The sequence below is a fragment of the Staurois parvus genome, unplaced genomic scaffold (genome assembly GCF_062004578.1).
Source record: "Staurois parvus isolate SC_StPar_1 unplaced genomic scaffold, SC_StPar_1.0 ptg000287l, whole genome shotgun sequence".
Lineage (NCBI taxonomy): Eukaryota > Metazoa > Chordata > Amphibia > Anura > Ranidae > Staurois > Staurois parvus.
In genome coordinates this window covers 32,916,075-32,935,276 of record NW_028318083.1, presented here as the reverse complement: position 1 = coordinate 32,935,276, position 19,202 = coordinate 32,916,075, and positions in this window count along the sequence as shown.

The following is a 19,202-nucleotide window of genomic DNA, read 5'->3' as shown; positions in this document are numbered from 1 at the left end:
GATACACCACATGTGTCCTGTCAAAGCTGCTTCCTTTTGACTGGTATTCCTTTCACTTTTTTTCTTTTGTATTATTACTTCTCCTTCACGGACCGCGCTGATTTAGTGAGTTGGCATAGTTCTACGGTTTAAATCATTTTACCTTTTATTAGCAATAAAACCTGACAGGGGTTCAAATCCTCCCGCACTGTATCCATCCCACTGGATATTGCATAAGAAAAAATACCACACGGTTTCATAAGATAAATACCGCATATTTTGGAAAAATACCACATGCGATATTTTAGAAGTGTTTTTTAGTAAATGCCAACATTTTTTTAAAAAAACATAAGTGGTATTTTACCCATTTCTTAAAGCGGTAGATACTGCTTCGTGAATGGAGCCCATTGTAATTGAATGTTGTTAAAAATGATCTTTCCTTTTCAATCTGCAGCACTGTAATTTTCTGTAAAATGCAATGCGATATGGCTATCTGGAAGTGTTCTGTACACAGATGGTGTGCAGAACGTCCCCTGAAAATGTCATGTCCTGCTTGTGTGATTGACTTACTGATTTTCCAAGAAGTCCGCACTAAGATACAAGTTAGATTTTTGGTATCCCCTGCAACAAGAATTTCATTTTCGGTGAGATACTCCCAAAGGGAAATCACATCTAAAGGGATGTATATCCTGCCACTTTCCTTATTAAAGCCCTGCAGGTGCAGCAGCTGTTTGATAATTATAAATTCACTCCAATACAAATTCACTTGGCACACGGAGACAGACAACCAAACAAATGGCTATTTCTTCAGAATAACAAAAGGTAGCAATCTACAACAAATTTTGTTAAAGTCCTTGAAATGTACATAGATCACCCAGAGGGGGGATATTTTTTTCTCAACAAAAGTGAAGTTATACATTAATGTACTTTGTTGCATTGATTTCCTTTTTTAATGCATTACAATAAGGTCCTGTTTTTTTCATTTACAATGGGAGCCATGATACATGTTTTTCTTTTAAAGTGTTACTAAACCCACAACAGTAAAATCAGTCTGTATATGCAGTAAAGCATGCTTGTTATACTCACTGTGGAACCAAAAGGGTTAATACTCAGCATTGTGTAAAAATACTGTTTGATCCTGACTTCTCTGATCCTCCCCTTCTTCCAGTGTCCCCTTCTTATCTCCTAATAAGACATATCCTGTGGTGACACTTTGCACATGCTCAGTTTGGTGTGTATTGCTAGAGAGGATTTTTCTTCCGTGGGAGAGTACATGTGATCAGCACAGGGCCAATCAACACTATCCAGACAGAGGTCAGAGGGTTCTGCATCCTCCTAGAGCAGAAAGAAAACTCCTACAAGCCTTAACCAGTGCTTGCCTGGACACTGAAAGAAGTCACAAGACTGCTCTCACTGCTGATGAAAAAAGGTATTTAGTGGTTTATATTTACTAAGATAATTGCATTTCCATGTTCTGTGTACTGTGGAAGACCAGATATAGTGAATGCAGGTTCCTGGGTTTAGTAACACTTTAATAACATGAGTTACAGCTGGGTGTGGACTGGACATTTTGTAAAAGTTATGATTGCATTGGGCCTCCTTTGAGCAATGCCCAGTGAAGCCCAATGGACAAGGTGTGATTGGGCCCTAAAATGTTTTATGAATACATTTCTGGCATTTATTAATATTCTTCTTAATATTATAATACAGGACCTCTATAGCGCCAACAGTTTGTGCAGCACTTGCAATATAAAGGGAGACAGTACAGTTACAATGTACTGTAATTCAAGACAAGAGGGTTAGGGGAGACCTGCTTGTGAGAGCTTACAATCTGAAAGGCAGAGGCAAGTGATACAAAAGGTAATAACACCTTATTACCTTTTGTATCACTTGCCTCTGCCTTTCAGAGATGAATTTATGAGGAAAGGAAAGTTCATTTGCTAGGAAGAGGTGGGGTAGACTTCCATGAACATATTGTCTCCCAAAGGCAGACGATGTAGGAGATAGCCAGATAGATTGGGTTAAAGAGTTCCAGAGGGAGGGGCTCTGGAGAAGCCCTGGAGGTGACAATAGAGCTAGAGAGCAGGAGGTCTTGGGAAGAGCAGAGAGTGTGTTTGGGTGACATTTTGAGACAAGGTCGGTGATGTAAATCAGGGCAGAGTTGTAGATGGCTTGGTATGCTGTTGTTAATATTTCAAGTTTTATTCATTGGGCAAACAGAAGCCAGTGGAAAGATTGGAAGAGAGGGGTGTTGGACACTGAGCTATTATATAACAACATTATCCTTTTTTTTTTAAACAAAAATACTTTTAAGCAGAGTTTGCAGGGATTGCTGACATCACATCTAAGGTGGTGACCCTCATCAGCTGTCTTGGAGGTTTTATATGTATACATTAAGAATGCTTTTGAGGTAAATAAAATACATAACATACGATAAATGCACATAAAATCCTATGGAAAGATTTTGGTTGAAATGAGTGATCTGTGTATGGTGAGCATATATGCTTGCAGCCAGTGATGATCATTAAAATTTATTTCTGAATCACCAGTTCTCTTAGCTACTTCACCTCCTGAGGATTTACCCCCCTTAATGACCAGGCCTCTTTTAGCTACTCGGCGCTGCACTAATTCAACTGATAATTGCGCGGTCATGCAATGCTGCACCCAAACGAAATTTACGTTCACTTTTCACACAAATAGAGCTTTCTTTCGGTGGTATTTGATCACCTGTGCGCTTTTTATTTTTCACGCTATAAACAAAAAAAGGCCAAAAAGTTTGAAGAAAAACAATATTTTTTACTTTCAGCTATAAAAAATATATAGTAAACTCAAAGTTGGGTATAAATTTAGGCCAAAATGTATTCTGCTCCATGTTTTTGGTAAAAAAAAATCCCAATAAGTGTATATTGATTGCTTTGTGTGAAAGTTATAGTGTCTACAAACTATGGTATAGATACTGTAATTTACGCCATTTTTCTGCTATACAGTGCTGCGCTAGTTTAACGGACAATTGCGAGGTCATGCAATACGGTACATAAATTAAATTTACATCCTTTTTTTCCCACAAATTGAGCTTTCTTTCGGTGGTATTTGATCGCCTGTGCTTTTTTTATTTTTTGCGCTATAAAAAAAAAGTCTGACAATTTTGAGGAAAAAAAAACAATATTTTGGACTTTTTGCTATAAAACATGTCCAGTAAAAAAAAATGTAAAAATCAAATTTAGTCATATATTTCTGCCAAAATGCATTCTGCGACAAGTCTTTGCTAAAAAAAAAACCCAATACGTGTAAATTAATTGGTTTACATGAAAGTTATAGCATTTACAAATGGCAGGAAAGATACTGGGATTTTTAGGGTTTTTTTATACTAATATTGGCAGCGATCAGCGACTTATGGCGGCGATCAGTGACTTATGGCGGCGATCAGCGACTTATGGCGGGACTGCGGTGGACATTCTGACATTGGGGGGGGACTTACGTGAGGTCACTGACATCCCCAGTGACACCAATACAGTGATCAGTGCAAAAAAAAAAAAACACTGACACTGTACTAATGGCACTGGGGAGGAAGGGGTTAAGTTTATTATTCAGGGAAAGGGTTAACTGTGTGAGGGGAGTGTTTTACTAGGGGGCAGGGGTGTGTACTGCAGGGAACACCGTTGATCGGGAGAGAGAAACTCTTCTGTCCCGATCAGCGTGTCCTGGAGCTGTCAGGGAACTGACAGAAAGCACAGCTACTGCAGCTGTGCCCTCTGTCAGCGATTGCCGCCGATTGCCGGGACCCAGCGACTGACAATCCGCGGCTGTGATCGCCCCCTACCTGTTTACAAATCAAATGTTTTAAAACGTGCTTTTGCCCAGCTGTACCGCCGTATTTCTACAGTGGCTGGGCGGCATGTGGTTAAAGATTTGCATGATTTGCGAACAATTGCAATATCCAGGAATGTAGACAATAATGGTTTATGAACTGTATGATTCCTTGCAGGCTGGTCAAATTTGCATGAATTAATTAAACACATTTGGTGAATTAAAAATTGCAGTTTGATCATTCACTTATTACTACATGCAGGCTTCTTAGGAATACCAGCCCATATGTCTGATGTGCTGCAATGATATTCCTTAGGGTCAATTTTTTTTTTCTTACCTTCAAAACTGTTAGAATAAAGAATTAAAAGAATCAAAAGAAACTGTAGATCTGTGATTCAGAACTTGTGAACCAGATTGGATCAGGAAAACTGCCAGTGGAGTATATTTTTAAACAATCACTCAACTCTATGTTTAACCCTCATAAGAGAGAATTATGAGTGAAGAATCGCAAATCCCTTGAGTAACTAACGTTCTATTGATATGCCTTTGATTGAAGCTGAGGTTTGTATTTAGGCCACATAAGTCTTTGCCTACAACAGCAGAACTGGCAGATATGCTTCAGTTAGTGCTCTACTAAAGTCTGTTGCTAATGACCGTAGGAGAAATTTGTTTTCTTAGCTCTTTATATTACTACAATGTTTTTGTATACACTCTTGTAACAAAACTGAGATTAGAATTAGGTGGTCTGTTAAAGGAAACAACTAACCCCTTGGAGCCCAACATTGTTCTTATAAAATCTACCAATATGTAGGGGCATCCATAGTAATACTGAATAGCACTAGTAATTGTTGCATAATGTAAACATTGAATGATTTGTATTGGCCCTGGAAAAATACCTACCAGGCTGGAAAATGATACATGATTTGCTGGTGAATCTCTTTGCGACATTAGGGTATCTAGTAACCACTTGCCATCCAGGCCAATTTTGACATTTCTCACAAACAGTATATGTAAAAGTCTGCTAAAAAAAATACTTAGAACCCCTCCCCTCCCCATTTTTTTTTATTTTCTGAAACCAGAGGACCTGGAGAATAAAATGGTGGTTGCTGCAATTTTTTATATTGCATGATATTTGCACTGCCATTTTTAACCTCCCTAGCGGTCTGATTATGTCCATATTTCTGTGCTCAAAGCGGTACATTTTTTTTGCATGGAAATATGTATTTTTTTTATTGTAGGCCTGTAATTTTTAGGAATAACTCACTGAAATCTGTCCGAGCAAGAGTCTAGTAAACATCCCGGATAGGATAAAAACTTGAAACACGAAATCATAAATTATAATTTAATAAATAATCATAAAAAATAATAATATAATAATAATAAATTTAATTCAATAATATAATCAAACCAAAAACACTGAAATTTGAAATAGAGCGCCAAGTTCGCACATCACTGAGCAAAGTCGCAAAATCGTTTTCAGTGTCTGATGACGAATTTCCCCATGAATCATTATCACTCAATTCTGCAAGTGGTTCTAATTTACTATCGCTGTTCTCTAGCCAGTCTAAAACCGATTTTGACCTAAAGGGACGCTTTTTGGACGCCATGGACATTTCTCAGTTTCCAGGCAATAAGTACAGTAAAAACGCAGGCAGGACACAGGACAAAGCACTAGGGACAAAATGTATGTGAAATGGTTTGATACAGTAATGTTTTACTATGTAATTGTGTATTTAGTGAATGTCACTTTTTGTCATTTTCAAATTTCCCGCCAGTTCTGTCCCCCGTACGTCCCGACGTTGCAGGGGACGGAACCCAGATGACAGATGCCGGCATCCGCCGGATTACATTGCCGGGGACACTGCAGGAGGGACATCGCGGGAGCGCAGGACAAGGTAAGTGAAGAACAGATGCCGGAGCAGCATTCATTTATTTCAGTAATGCAACTTAAAAGGTGAAACTAATATATGAGATAGACTCATTACATGCAAAGCAAGATAGTTCAAGCCGTGATTTGTCATAATTGTGATGATTATGGCTTACAGCTCATGAAAACCCCAAATCCACAATGTCAGAAAATTAGAATATTACATGCAATCAATAAAACAAGGATTGTACATAGAACAATATCGGACCTCTGAAAAGTATAAGCATGCATATGTACTCAGTACTTGGCTTGGGCCCCTTTTGCAGCAATTACTGCCTCAATGCGGCGTGGCATGGAAGCTATCAGCCTGTGGCACTGCTGAGGTGTTATGGAAGACCAGGATGCTTCAGTAGGGGCCTTCAGCTATTCTGCATTGTTTGGTCTCATGTCGCTCATCTTTCTCTTGGCAATGCCCCATAGATTGTCTATGGGGTTCAGGTCAGGCGAGTTTGCTGGCCAATCAAGCACGGTAATCCCACGGTCATTGAACCAGCTTTTGGTACTTTTGGCAGTGTGGGCAGGTGCCAAGTCCTGCTGGAAAATGAAGTCAGCATCCCCGTAAAGCTCGTCTGTGGAAGGAAGCATGAAGTGCTCCAAAATCTCCTGGTAGACGGCTGCGTTGACCCTGGACTTAATGAAGCACAGTGGACCAACACCAGCAGACGACATGGCTCCCCAAATTAACACAGACTGTGGAAACTTCACACTGGACTTCAAGCATCTTGATGTGTGTGCATCTCCATTCTTCCTCCATACTCTGGGTCCTTGGTTTCCAAATTAGATGCAAAAGTTGCTCTCATCAGAAAAGAGGACTTTGGACCACTGAGCAACAGACCAGGTCTGTTTTTCTGTGCACCCTGATTTGAAAATAAAATCCTTTGCTAAATGCAGTATCACGCTATGTGGCATCCTTTCTTGGGCTCTCTGTGAGTCTCACCATTCACAGAGCCTATCTTAGAGGAGACCCGATGCAGTGATACCAATCGGAGGACCCTGAAGGGAACAGGAACCTGGCCTTACACTTGAGTGGATGATCTGGCTGACCTGATGAGACAGTTGTAATCTCAAATGCGTGTGTTATCGCGTATCTGGTGAGTACGCAATTCACTTATTACCAGTCACACCATTCATTACTCTGGATTAAGAGATTGGAACAATTTTGCTGAGATCTTCCATGATCTCCACATTCATTTATTGGACCTTCACTAAATCTATCACTATAACCACCTTGATGTGGTTTTATATATATTTTGCACTTTACATTTATTGTATCTTATACAGATTTTATGGTTAGCACCTATGCCACTAATTTGATGTATCATTTGCACTTTTGGCACTTTACATTATTTATATGTTTTTGATTGAGTTATCAATTTCTAGTTTTGTATCAAGCACCTTGTTTGTTATCAGCGCTGCACCTATTTTTATCTATATTTATTCTTATGAGGTTTGTGGTTGCCTTTTGGTGTCCCAGCAGCTTTGTTTTTGCAGCGCTCGCTTAACTCTTTCTTAAGTATCCTATATTTGACTTACTATATATTTCATTATGTGTTTGGCACCTGTTATCTATCTGTACAAAATGAAACAAAGAAGGCCTTTTGTATATTTGAAGCAATAAACATGCCTTGATGAAACATTTTAGATTTACTGTGATTGTGATCAAGTCTGACATGGGTTATTATGGTGCAAAGTGTAAATTAGAAAATCTGAACTAGTTCTCTGCCAGTCTTACTGAAAGAAAGATAATCCAAGGGAAATCAAACTAATTAAAAAATAGTGAGGCTAATACTCTATTGTTGATGCTGTTGCTCAACATCATAAGAATTGGTTCATTTGAATTCATTCAAAAATAAATGAAAGATAACTGAAAATGCTACTCTCAGTCTATATGTTTGTTTCTTTGTTGAAGGAAACCTGTACATAGATAGTACAAAATATATAGGCTGCCAATGCCAAATTGTGCTTTTGAAAATGCTATTTGTCAGGCTGCTATAATTAAGGAATTCACTTCAGTACTTCTCATGTATTGACTGACTTCTCTAACATCATGCTTTTTACAGATTAATGCATCAGAAAACACTACAGCCAGGCAAATAGCATTTTCAGAAGGAGATTAGCAATGGCCAGCTTCAGTATTGTTTTCAATAGATTCTCTTTATTCTGATTTGCTCTAAAGCACAAATAGGCTGCAGTCACCAATTATGACATGATGCATGCACGTTGTTTTACAAATATTATGTTACTACATTAAATCTGAATTAAAAAAGTTAAAATTTACTATTGTCTTTGGGCATAGGAACCATACACCCCACATCTGTGAGAATGTAACCTACATGCGTGGACAGCGTAGAAGGCCAAGTGGAGTGGACCTGTATGCAGGAGAAGCCAGCTATAGACATTCAGTTCCTTATAAAGCTGGGGGCTAGGGTAGATTCTACAGAGCTAAGAGGTGTCTACAGAGAACACAGTCCTGTGAGGACTTATGATCCTGAGCAGAGGAGAGACCGGACAGAGATGTCTGTGAGATGCTACCTGTGCTTTCACTTGTGACTACTGCGCATCGTCCACTTTATGTGATTTACTGTGTATGTCAAGTGACTTTGAAATGTACATGTAGCACTACCCCTCAAAGAGCCACTGGATTTTGGGTTTTCCCTCCGCAGAGCACACACAGCCAGGCAACAAGAATTTTCCACATGCTCCAAATGACTCCAGAAAACAGTCTAGGGGTTTTGTATTGTTTTATTTTTAGCTAGAACTTGGATATGGATTAGGTGTACATGGGATGCCCAAACTGATGAAATGCTACAAACTATTTACAAATGATTTAGGACCTGCTAAAGATTCTGGCTGCTGTAAGTGGGCAAACTTACAAAATGCGCAGGGGATCAAATAATTATTTTTGGCACTGTATGTCGGTGGTGTGCTACTTAAGCCAAGATAGAAAGGAATTAGCAAGGAGTGGGACCAGAAAGTCTGCAAACTTTTCACAGTAAGAAGCGGTCAGCCTGTCTGGACCAAGGAGCTTATTCACTTTCAGGGTTGTAATACCATATAAAACCACCTCATGTGAAATGGGTCAATACAAGGAGGTATGCTGGCCTGTTTTCAGAGTGAGCAAATTAAGATCTTCTATAACTTAGTCTGCTTGTAAAGAAGAAAATGTACCTTTTTCAGCATGTAAGTGGTAAAGACGGGTCCTAAACTCCTATAAAACTTTAAGGGGGTCACTGGTATATGTATCCTTAGCAATTTTCAGGCAGACTGGTTTCCTATCAAGATCTAGTTGTCGAAGGTGCAAGGCTAGAAGGGTGTGTGGCTTATCTGCCTTCATATAATATGTGTGACAAGACAGCCTAATAAACGTTTTATAGTAGGTTTAATTTCACCCAAGTTTTCTCGAATTGGGTTTTATTGAAGGGAGTAGGATGGGTCTGAAATGCCAAGAAGTGGTACAGGAATATTCTTTCCAAAGTTTGCTGGCAAGAGATCTTGGCCAGCTTAAGTTGCATCGCTATCTTAATGCATGTACCATGGATAACAGGCTTATGGACCTCCCAGAGTATTACTGAGGACACATCTGTAGTGGCATTGTGAAATAGGCTAGGGTCATATGTATATCAAAGAAAAATGATTTATTTGCCATGTGGAATTGGTTTAAGGTCCACGTTGTGTCTGTAGACTTCAAAATCAAAGTGGAGAAAGTAGTAAAGACCGCCAATTGGTCCGACCAAGAGATGGGTTTAAAAGCAGATTGAAGAAACAAAGGGAGGGATGCAACTGGAAGGAGAATTCACGTGAAAGACTTGTGGGGGTGAGAGTAAATGGTGCAATTACGAAGTATTGGGTTGCATTCCCGTCAACTGTCAATGAGGGACACACCTTGGAGAAGGGCACAGAAGGACATCGAGGGATCGTAGGAAGCTGGATTAAGTTGGATTATAAATGAGGATGGATCACTGGGTTAGAGTGTCTGCACATAATAATCATACCTTTGCTATGGGTAAATACGGCTTGCAATAAGTGAGAAAAAAATGGCTGGGGTTAGATCTAGGTGCATAATATGAGACTAGTGTGAATTCAATGTCCTGCAGAAAGCCTACCAAGATAATGTAGTGACTCTCATGGTCTTTAATTTTGGTTTTGAGAATGGAAAGGACCATGCGGTGGAAACCCAACAGGATATCACATTGCCTAATCTGACCACAGGCCAGAAAAACCTGCTGTTAAATGGTGCTGAAGTATTTCGGAGCACTATAAGCCGAAAAGTGAGTCTCCTGTAAGGCCACGATATCAGCTTTAATGGAAGCAAAGTTATGGAAAGCTTTGACATTTTATGGGGTGAGTTAAGTCCCTTAACATTAAGGGATCATACAGTCAGGGGAGCCATGGGGACTGAAAACAAAGAAAGATAAGCTGAGCAGCTATAGTAGACTGGTCATGGGAGACTCCAAGGGGAGAGCAAAAAGGCTAGGAGTACAGGGAAGAGTTAGGAAAAGAAAGTGAAAAGAAAAGAAGTAAAAAACTAAGAGGAAGAAAAAATAAAAAATATCAGAAGAGGCATAACATTTGCCTGGGTGTAAACATCCAGATAAAGCATTCAGTCTCTGAGGCTATGACACCCCAGAGAGGGAACCAAGTGGGGATGTAGTGATAACTTCCCAAGTGAACAGAGGTATGTAAAAAACAATCAACACTGTAAATGGAGCAAGGTCTGTCGACCTATTACAAGAACCTTAAGAAAAAACCTTGTAGCAACCAGGGGCGGACTGACAATTCATGGGGCCCCCGGGAAATAGGGGATCATGAAGCCCCTGTGTCCTTGCCCAAACTCAAAAAAGCCTATGAAAAAGGTACCAGGGGCATCTCATGGGGCCCCCTACTGACCCCCGGCCCTCGGGCAGTGCCCGAGTTTCCAAATGGTCAGTCCGCCCCTGGAAGCAACTAAATAGTAACATAATACAACGCAGAGTAGTAATGGAGAAAAAAGAAGGAGGGAAAGGAAAATAGGGAGGGGAAGGGGGAAAGGGGTGGGGGGAGGGGAGGAAAGGAGAGAGAAAGGAGGAGGGGGAAAGAGACACAAAGGGGGAACAAAAGAATAAAGGATTTGTGAGAAAGGAAAGAAAGTACCCAATCAGTCAAATGTGCAAGCAAATAAAAATAAATAAAAAGGGTCAATAAAGAGCACGTGCAAAAATAAAAAATTAGTAAAACAAATACTATCAGTATAAAGAAAAAACTTCGCAGAAACTGAAAAAAACAAAACTGTAAAACAAGTTAAATGAGCTCACGTGTATAATAGTTCAAGGCAGTTCAAAGAATTATATTGGCATAAACGTACAGGTAACAAAAGGGTGGCCAGTGAGTAAAAAAAAAAAAGAAATAGGGCAGCAAAGGGGTTTCTTGCTCAAAGAACTATGATTTAAATTTTCTGTTATTATGGGCTGCTCTCCAATCCATAGTAAACTGCAAGATTTCCCTTAAGAAAAGAAAGAAAAAAAAATCTTTTTCTGCAGGGGGGCAGTATTTTGTGGTTTTCATGTACAGTATTTTTGGGGGATATATTTTTTATTTTATGTTGATAGGGCCTTTAATTTACATTAAACTGATTTTAACAAAAAAGTATTTTTTTCTTTTTGGAGGAGTTTCTCCATTATTAAATTTTATATAGTGATGGGACCTTTATCAAATTTTGGGGTGCTCAAATCGTCACATTATTTTGTTCCCGAGAACAACTGAGCTGCCTCTTGTTCATTGCACGCTGCTGCATCTTTTGAAAGAAAATTAGAACTTAGTAAAAAAACAATTAAAGCACCTTGTATGATATCACTCAAATTCACGGCATCCCTTATCCCCAGCGGTGTATTTAGGTTTTGTGCTGCCCTACGCAACACAAAAATCAGACCTTCCCTCCCTAGTTGAGAGAGCCTGAAACTGACCAACACCACATCCCCCCCCTACAGAGAGAGCCTGACAGTGACCAACAACACCCCTGCCCCATCCCCACCAGAGAGAGCCTTCCACTAAAACCCAACCTCCCGTTGGTGACAGAGAGACACTCACCTTCACAGCTCTGGACATCCCCGGGAACGATAGATAGGCTCTGCATACACCATCAAGCAGCCCGCAGCTTCTCTTGGATCCCACCTGGTCCCCATGCCGCATATGTCCCTTCTTCTGGGGGCAGTGCTGCGCCCCTAAAAAATTGCGCCCTAGGCAAATGCCTTTTTTTGCCTTGTGATAAATACGCCCCTGCTTATCCCCATAGATAAACTAATAGTTAGCTATATACCGGCTAGATCTATTATCTCTGATTAAAACTGTCCTGCTGCTGCCCAATTTTACACTCTGTATTATCTACGGTATCTTAATTCTTGTGGTAAAACCCTAACTGTGCTCTTTGTTTCAAGTGAATTTGACACTAAAATTGCTATTTAAAATTGTCCTGGTGCTGGCCAATTTCACACTGCTATGTCATCTGAAGTCATCTTTCACATGGGCATCATCAATTCAATCACAATTTTTGCTAAGAAAAAATGATGAATACAGATTGAGGTTTACAGTTTATCAGTTCACAACAGTTTGCACATCCATCTTCAGTTCAGTTCAATTCAGCTCAATTTACATCAGTTTACATTGTTTTTTTCTAATTATTGTAGAAACTAATCATTGGTGACAAAAATATAAACCAAAAACATTTCTTGCCTGAAAAAAGATATAAACAGAATGGATGTAAATGGATGGAATTTGTTTACATCCATTCAGATTTGCCTAAATGGAAAAGGACTGAATTGCTGTCCATTTTTCATCTGAAAACAGACAAAGGGCCCTAATTTTTGCAGTAAAACCTGCCTATACTCTTTGTCTCTAGTACATTTTAGCCAATTCTCCCTCATTAAGTATGTATGCTACTGGCCATGTTCAATCCCAGAGTCAGACAATGTTAAAACAATAAATTAACAGTACATTTAAAAAAAAAGGGAATCAACATGAGGTTCCTCTTAATGTTTTCCTACCTTTATCAAGGCATGCAGCTTTTTTTGGCAAGGAAAGGGAGTGCAACTAATGTGTACTCTACTTCGTGTATCAGACTAGGTCACATGACTTTTGACATGGGGGAGTACCTTGCAAGGGGGGAGAAGGTAAAGCCTCATCCCCATGGAAGGCACTTTGTTTTAGTGTTGAGTGACAAGGGTCTCTTCCTCAGATCTAGTCACCCAAGGAGAAGGTGGGGATAATATGGGGGATACTTGTGTAAACTGGAAGTTCCCTTTATAATAAGGGGGTGCCCAGATATCTGCCTCCTCCCAGGATAATAAATACAGGGGTACATAAGTACCCCTTACCTATTCTCACAATCAGTTAAAAGTAAATAGACACACCCAAACCTTGAAAAAGTCCTTTAATTAAAATAAAATACAAAAAAACACACTCTTTTCACTGAGCGCAGGTTCACACCAATGCAGTGCGGGAAGCGACGCGAATCTTGTGCATTTCCTGTACCGCATTGCAACCGCATCGCTTTCATGAGATCTGGTGCTGATGTCAATGATAAATGAATAAAGGATTTCCCAGCAACACTTACCAGCCAATCTGCGAAACAACAAATTTGGCACTGTCTAACAGTTTGCGTTAAAAACAGAGCAGCGGCAGACTGACAACTCATGGGGCACCCGGGCAATAGGGGATTATGGAGCCGAATGGTCAGTCCGCCCCTGGAACAGAGGGTTTTGTTTGCACACTTTTGCATTTTTTGTGTAATGATAAATTAATGACACCCTGAAACAGATCGTAAAACGTGATGCCATTGCCCGCAAAAGTGGATTGCATGGGTGAGAACACCCATGTGAAGCAATTCAGGTGCAGATTTAAAAAAGGGTCCTGCACCTTTTTGATGTGGATGCTATGTGATTTGAGCCATACAAAATGTATGACCCAAATCGCACCGCACATACATTTGCACTTGACTCGCACAGGAATACGGTATGATTCCTGTGCGAATTACATGGGGTGTCCCACACCGCATAGTGCAAACCCGGGCTGAAGGACCAATCCTTGGGTGGGGTAATGTAAATTCACGACCAGAAATATCAGGTAATATCAATGATCGAAGGGTCAAAGTCAGGGAATCCGTCATTTAGCGACAAGATTGCAGCATGTAAACATTGGTGGGTGACAGGTCATCTTGAGACTCACATCGCTGGATGCTGTGATTAACATGGATTGGAATGCTGGACTTGACTTTGGTGAGCATTAAAAAATGTATTTTTATTAATGTCCCCAATGGGACATACTGTAGATGTCAACAAGAAACCTGACAGGAGTTTAAACCATTACCTGCACTATATAAGATGAAAACAATACATCTAGGCTTTCAATGTAGGGCCCATTCACACGTCACATGCACCCAAACAATGACAAAATGCACAGGACCCTTTTTTTGAAATGCAGTGCACCATACTTCATGATACAAAAAGCTTGTTGCCTGTTGCTGGAAGCTGTTTCTCATATTAGAGCTGTTTCACTGTAGGGCATATGTCATTAGTGCACAAAATCTTCCAGGATTTTCTTCTTCATTAGAGCACTATTTGTCGGTGTCAGCCGTGATGGCAAATGATTAACATTTTCATTTTGTATTTAGGCAATAAAGTACCTATGTCTTCATTCGCAATGGATGCCTTTGTTTTCATTAATTTAATCCACTTCTTGAAAATAATTGAATGCAGGGTGACATTACAGCTAGAAAAATGCCTATGCTGAATGACTCCTATCTAATTTTTAATTGACTGCTTTTTCCCATCAATGTGATATTCCGCCCCTAACTACAAGGAACAGCATTCACAGGATGGCAGCACAATATACATATTCATGTGTTTAATGATAAACATGCTAGTATGCATCTCAACATACTAATCGGAGCAAGCAAGAAGCATGTTTATTTATATCTCCTGACTTCATTGCAATAATGGCAGATTGCTGGCCCCTGGCTCTTTTATTTCCAGCCCTTGATGTGATCTTCTTTTCATTTTGGACCTTTCACTAGAGAAAAAAAAGAGAAGAATGTCAAAAGCACCTGATATCCAGAAAAGAAAATGCAATGATTAGGTTAGCATAACATTATCTATTAGTCTCTTTGCTTGGCCTTACATTTCTGTTCCTATAACCACACATAAAGCATATATGTATGTGTGATAATAAGGTTTCTGGTGACGACAAGGGGACAATTAACTTGCTTACTTGTACAGTTTAGAGTGACAGTATGCCATTGCAGGTTTTACACATTCATATACAGTAATAGGACTGTCTGTTTGCTAAAAAATGTGAAAGACAGGAATTGTCATCTGCTCATTATGCAACATTAGGGCTTATGTACCAAGAGTACTTTTGTCTGTAAGTTAGAACTGTTTATAAAAAAATTTTGTTCAAGGAGTAAATCCTCTCCAGGTCTATATCTGTATATACTGGGAGAATTTTATCAAACTTTATTGTAAAAAGAAACACTATATCCTAGAATCTTCTTGGTAATGCAGTAATAAACTTAAAGCAGAGCTCCACTCACTCTGTAAAAAAATAAAAGTCAGCAGCTAAAAAAACTGTAGCTGTTGACTTTTAAAAAACAGACACTCACCTGTCCCACGATCCCGCGGTGCCCCCTCCACAGCCCGTTTCAGTGGCCATCTTGTATTCCAGGCGCTGGCATCTTCAGTGTGGGCACCCGGCTGTGAGAGCTTGTGGCTTCACAGTCGGGTGTCCACTGCGAATGTGCGAGTAGCGCTGCACTTCCTGAATGGCCCTGTCATCTTCTGGAACCTGTCCCAGAAGACTACGGGGAGGGTGGGTAGGAGGACAACTTCCACTTCCAATCGCCTAGGCAATTGCAGCGAAAATGGGAGCGGGTACCTGTCAATTTCGGGTACCTGTTCCCCCCCGTTCTACAAAGGTGCCAATCCTTAAAGGGGAGCGGGGGACATATCTTTAAAGCGGAACTTCCCCTTTTGGGTGTAACTCCACTTTAAAGTGAACTGCACCATTCTTATTATTTATTTTTTATTAATATTACAGGTACCTTCAATTTATGCAGCCCTTTACATGTATATATATATTGTACATTCATATCAGTCCTCAAGGAGCATACAATTGATTATTATTATACAGAATTTATATAGCGCCAACAGTTTGCACAGCGCTTTACAAGATGAAGGTAGACATATTACAGTTACAATACAATTTGGTACAAGAGGAAGTTGGAGCTTACAATCTAGGAGAGGTCCCTAACTCACATTCATACATACTAGGGCCAATTTAGACAGGATCCAATTAACCTACCAGCATGTCTTTGGAGTGTAGGAGGAAACCGGAGTACCCAGAGGAAACCCACGCAGGCACAGGAAGAACATGAAAACTCCAGGCAGGTGGTGCTGTGGTTGGGATTCAAACTAATGACCCTAGTACTGCCAGGTGGAAGTGCTAACCATTTAGCCTTTGTACTACCCATTCCTCCTGTTATCCCATTTAAAAATACCCGTGCCTTCTGTCATGTCATAGCTCCTTAGAAATCCTGATATAGCAGCTGTGAAAACTCAGACTAGAGCCGGCCATACATGGGTTGAATTCTGAAAGAACTTTCTTTCGAAAATCTTTTCTAAGAATTTTCATTCGAAATTTATACCATTAGTGAGCCAAGGCAACAGCCAATTTTTAACCAACCATCAAATTTGAGTGATCGGACATTTTTTTACAAAAAAACAAATTAATTTCTAATCAGTGATGGGAGAATCGTGCAAGAAATGTAATTGAAAAAGAGATGAGCATGAGCTGTGACCTGGAAAGAAAAGAAAATTCTTGGCCATGAAAATTCTTTTCTGTAGTAACATGAAGTGAAATTAAAGGATCGGTTGGTCAAATTTCCAAATCAATGGTGGCATCACTGGATTACAAAACGCACAAAATATAAATTTTCTAAAGAATATTTTTTCGGATATCGTCCCATGTATGGCCTGCATAGAAGCCAGACTTTTAAAGTGTTGCTGTTTACAGTTTTTTTCTGCATACAATGACTTCATCCCCAAGTTTCTGAAACTATCTTTTGTTTTTTATTGGGTGGGGTCAGCCAGGAATTCAACCTCACTCCTGGAAGCTGAATGGACAGGTGCAGCAATGATAAAAGTATATAACGCTGAGGGGGAGCTAAGTGACTGTTTAATTTGACCTGGCAAAGGAAAGCTTTACTTAAACACTGTTCTCTAACACCTCAAATTTCCTTCACAATTCTTTACTTACATCATGGCTTCTTCCTCTGCTTTTGCCATTAATTCATAAACGTTCTCTGGTTTTAACACTATTTATGCAAATACTTTACATCTCTGAGCTCTTGTTCCTTGATTTTTAGTTAAAAAAAAAACACACACAAATCTACAATTAATCCTTTATGGTCACCTGTGGGGTAAGCCTTATATAAATGGTAATATTCAAGGAAGTGTCTAATGCAGGCCATACATGGGTCGAATTCCAAACAAACGTTCTTTAGAAAATCAGAAATGTTGTGCCTTTTTTAAATACAATGGTGCCACCATCGATTTCGAAATTCAACCAACCAAGCCTTTAATTTCACCTCATGTTGCTACTGAAAATACATTTTGTGGCCAAGAATTTTCTTTTCTTTCCAAGTCACAGCTCATGCTCACTTCTTTTTCCATTACATTTCTTGCACAATTCTCCCATCATTGATTAGAAATTTGTTTGTTTTTCAAATATTTCTAACATGCCCAATCACTGAAATTCAATGGTCACGTGAAAATTGCACGTTGCTGTGGCTCACTAATGGTGTGAAATTCGAACATAATTCTTAGAAAAGTTTTTTCAAAGAAAATTCTTTCGGAATTCGACCCATGTATGGCCAGCTTTAGTCTGAGCACACACAGCTGCTGAGAAGTTAGGAGATAATAGACACCTGGTGGCTTTACAAATATAATTGTCGTGTAGTGTTGTATAAAATATGTTTAAAATCCTTCCCATGGTTCCCCTCTCTCACAGCAGGGCTGCCACTAACCAACTCCTGAGCTCACAATCTAGCTGCCAATCAGGGGAACTACAACAGGCCACATCTGTGCCAAACGCTACTCTGATGATTGTGATGGCTCTAGAAGTTAGGATATTCGCCTGAGAGAAGGTAGAGAGAAGCTGTCCATGGAACTTCCAACAAAAGCAAAATGCTTTCAGACTAATCAGACAAATTATATGTCAGAGAAACAATAGTTCATAATGTCTGATTGTTAGCGAAACAGGATAGAAATGACAACACAAGGATGACTTTACAGAGACCCACCATTAAAGAGCTTAAGGAAGGTGATTTCTCCACACCTGTGGGATGTCACTTCGCACAACCAACTATGAAAGACATGAATGTTTTCATTCTTCAAATCAGCTCTGTCTCAAAAAAAGGATAAATATTTCATATGGGTACAGTGTTGCATGACGAAGCAATTGTCACTCAAAGTGTGATAGTGCTGAAAGCTAAAAAGTGGCTTGGACTGGAAAAAGGTGAAAGTGTCCAGAATTGAAGTGGTTAAGCTGGGTACACACTATAAGAAAATCGGAAGAAAAATGATGTACGAGTAGTGATTGGCCGATTCTGTACATTTGTATAGTACTTTTAACAGCTGAATCTGACTGGATAAAAAAAAACGAAGGTGCAAACAAAAAAAATTTTAGTGTAGGTGAACAAAACAGCTGATTTTTGCTCAATGTGTACAGTAATCATATGGAAATAATTGAATAGAAAAAGAAAACGCATGATCAGCAGCAAAGATTTGACACGGAAGAAAGTGGCTATGAACATTGACATCATAAACAAGAAAGAACATTTGCCTTTGTTGTTTGAGAATTTCCGTACAAGTTAATACCATTGTCAGTTAAATCATGATATGCACTCTTGTGGAAAATTGGATGATTTTCTCATAGTGTGTACTAGGGTTGCACCAATGCTGTTTTTTTTATCGGCAAGTATGAGTACCGATACTTTCAGTCAAGTCCTCGACGATACCGAATACCGATACATTTGCAGTGCGACTTGAGCCCATACAAAATGAACGGGCTCAAAACGCACTGCAAATAATCGTATGTGATTTCAACAGGAATGTGGTGCGATTCCTGTCAAAATTGTATGTGATTTCTCCCACCACACAATGTTATCACAACTCATATTAAAAGTGCTTGATTTCTTACATGTCAAATCCAAAGCCAGCCGCTTGCGGTGCTCACAGGGCTAGAGGAGAGGTAGGAAGTTCCGAGACCCCTGTGGGTATAGGGCGGATTGCACTTGAATAGGTAAGTGCTTGATATCTTACATGTCAAATCCAAAATCAGCCGTTTGAGGTGCTCACAGGGCTAGAGGAGAGGTAGGAAGTTCTGGGACCCCTGTGGGTATAGGGCGGATTTCACTTGAGTAAGTGCTTGATATCTTACATGTCAAATCCAAAACCAGCCACTT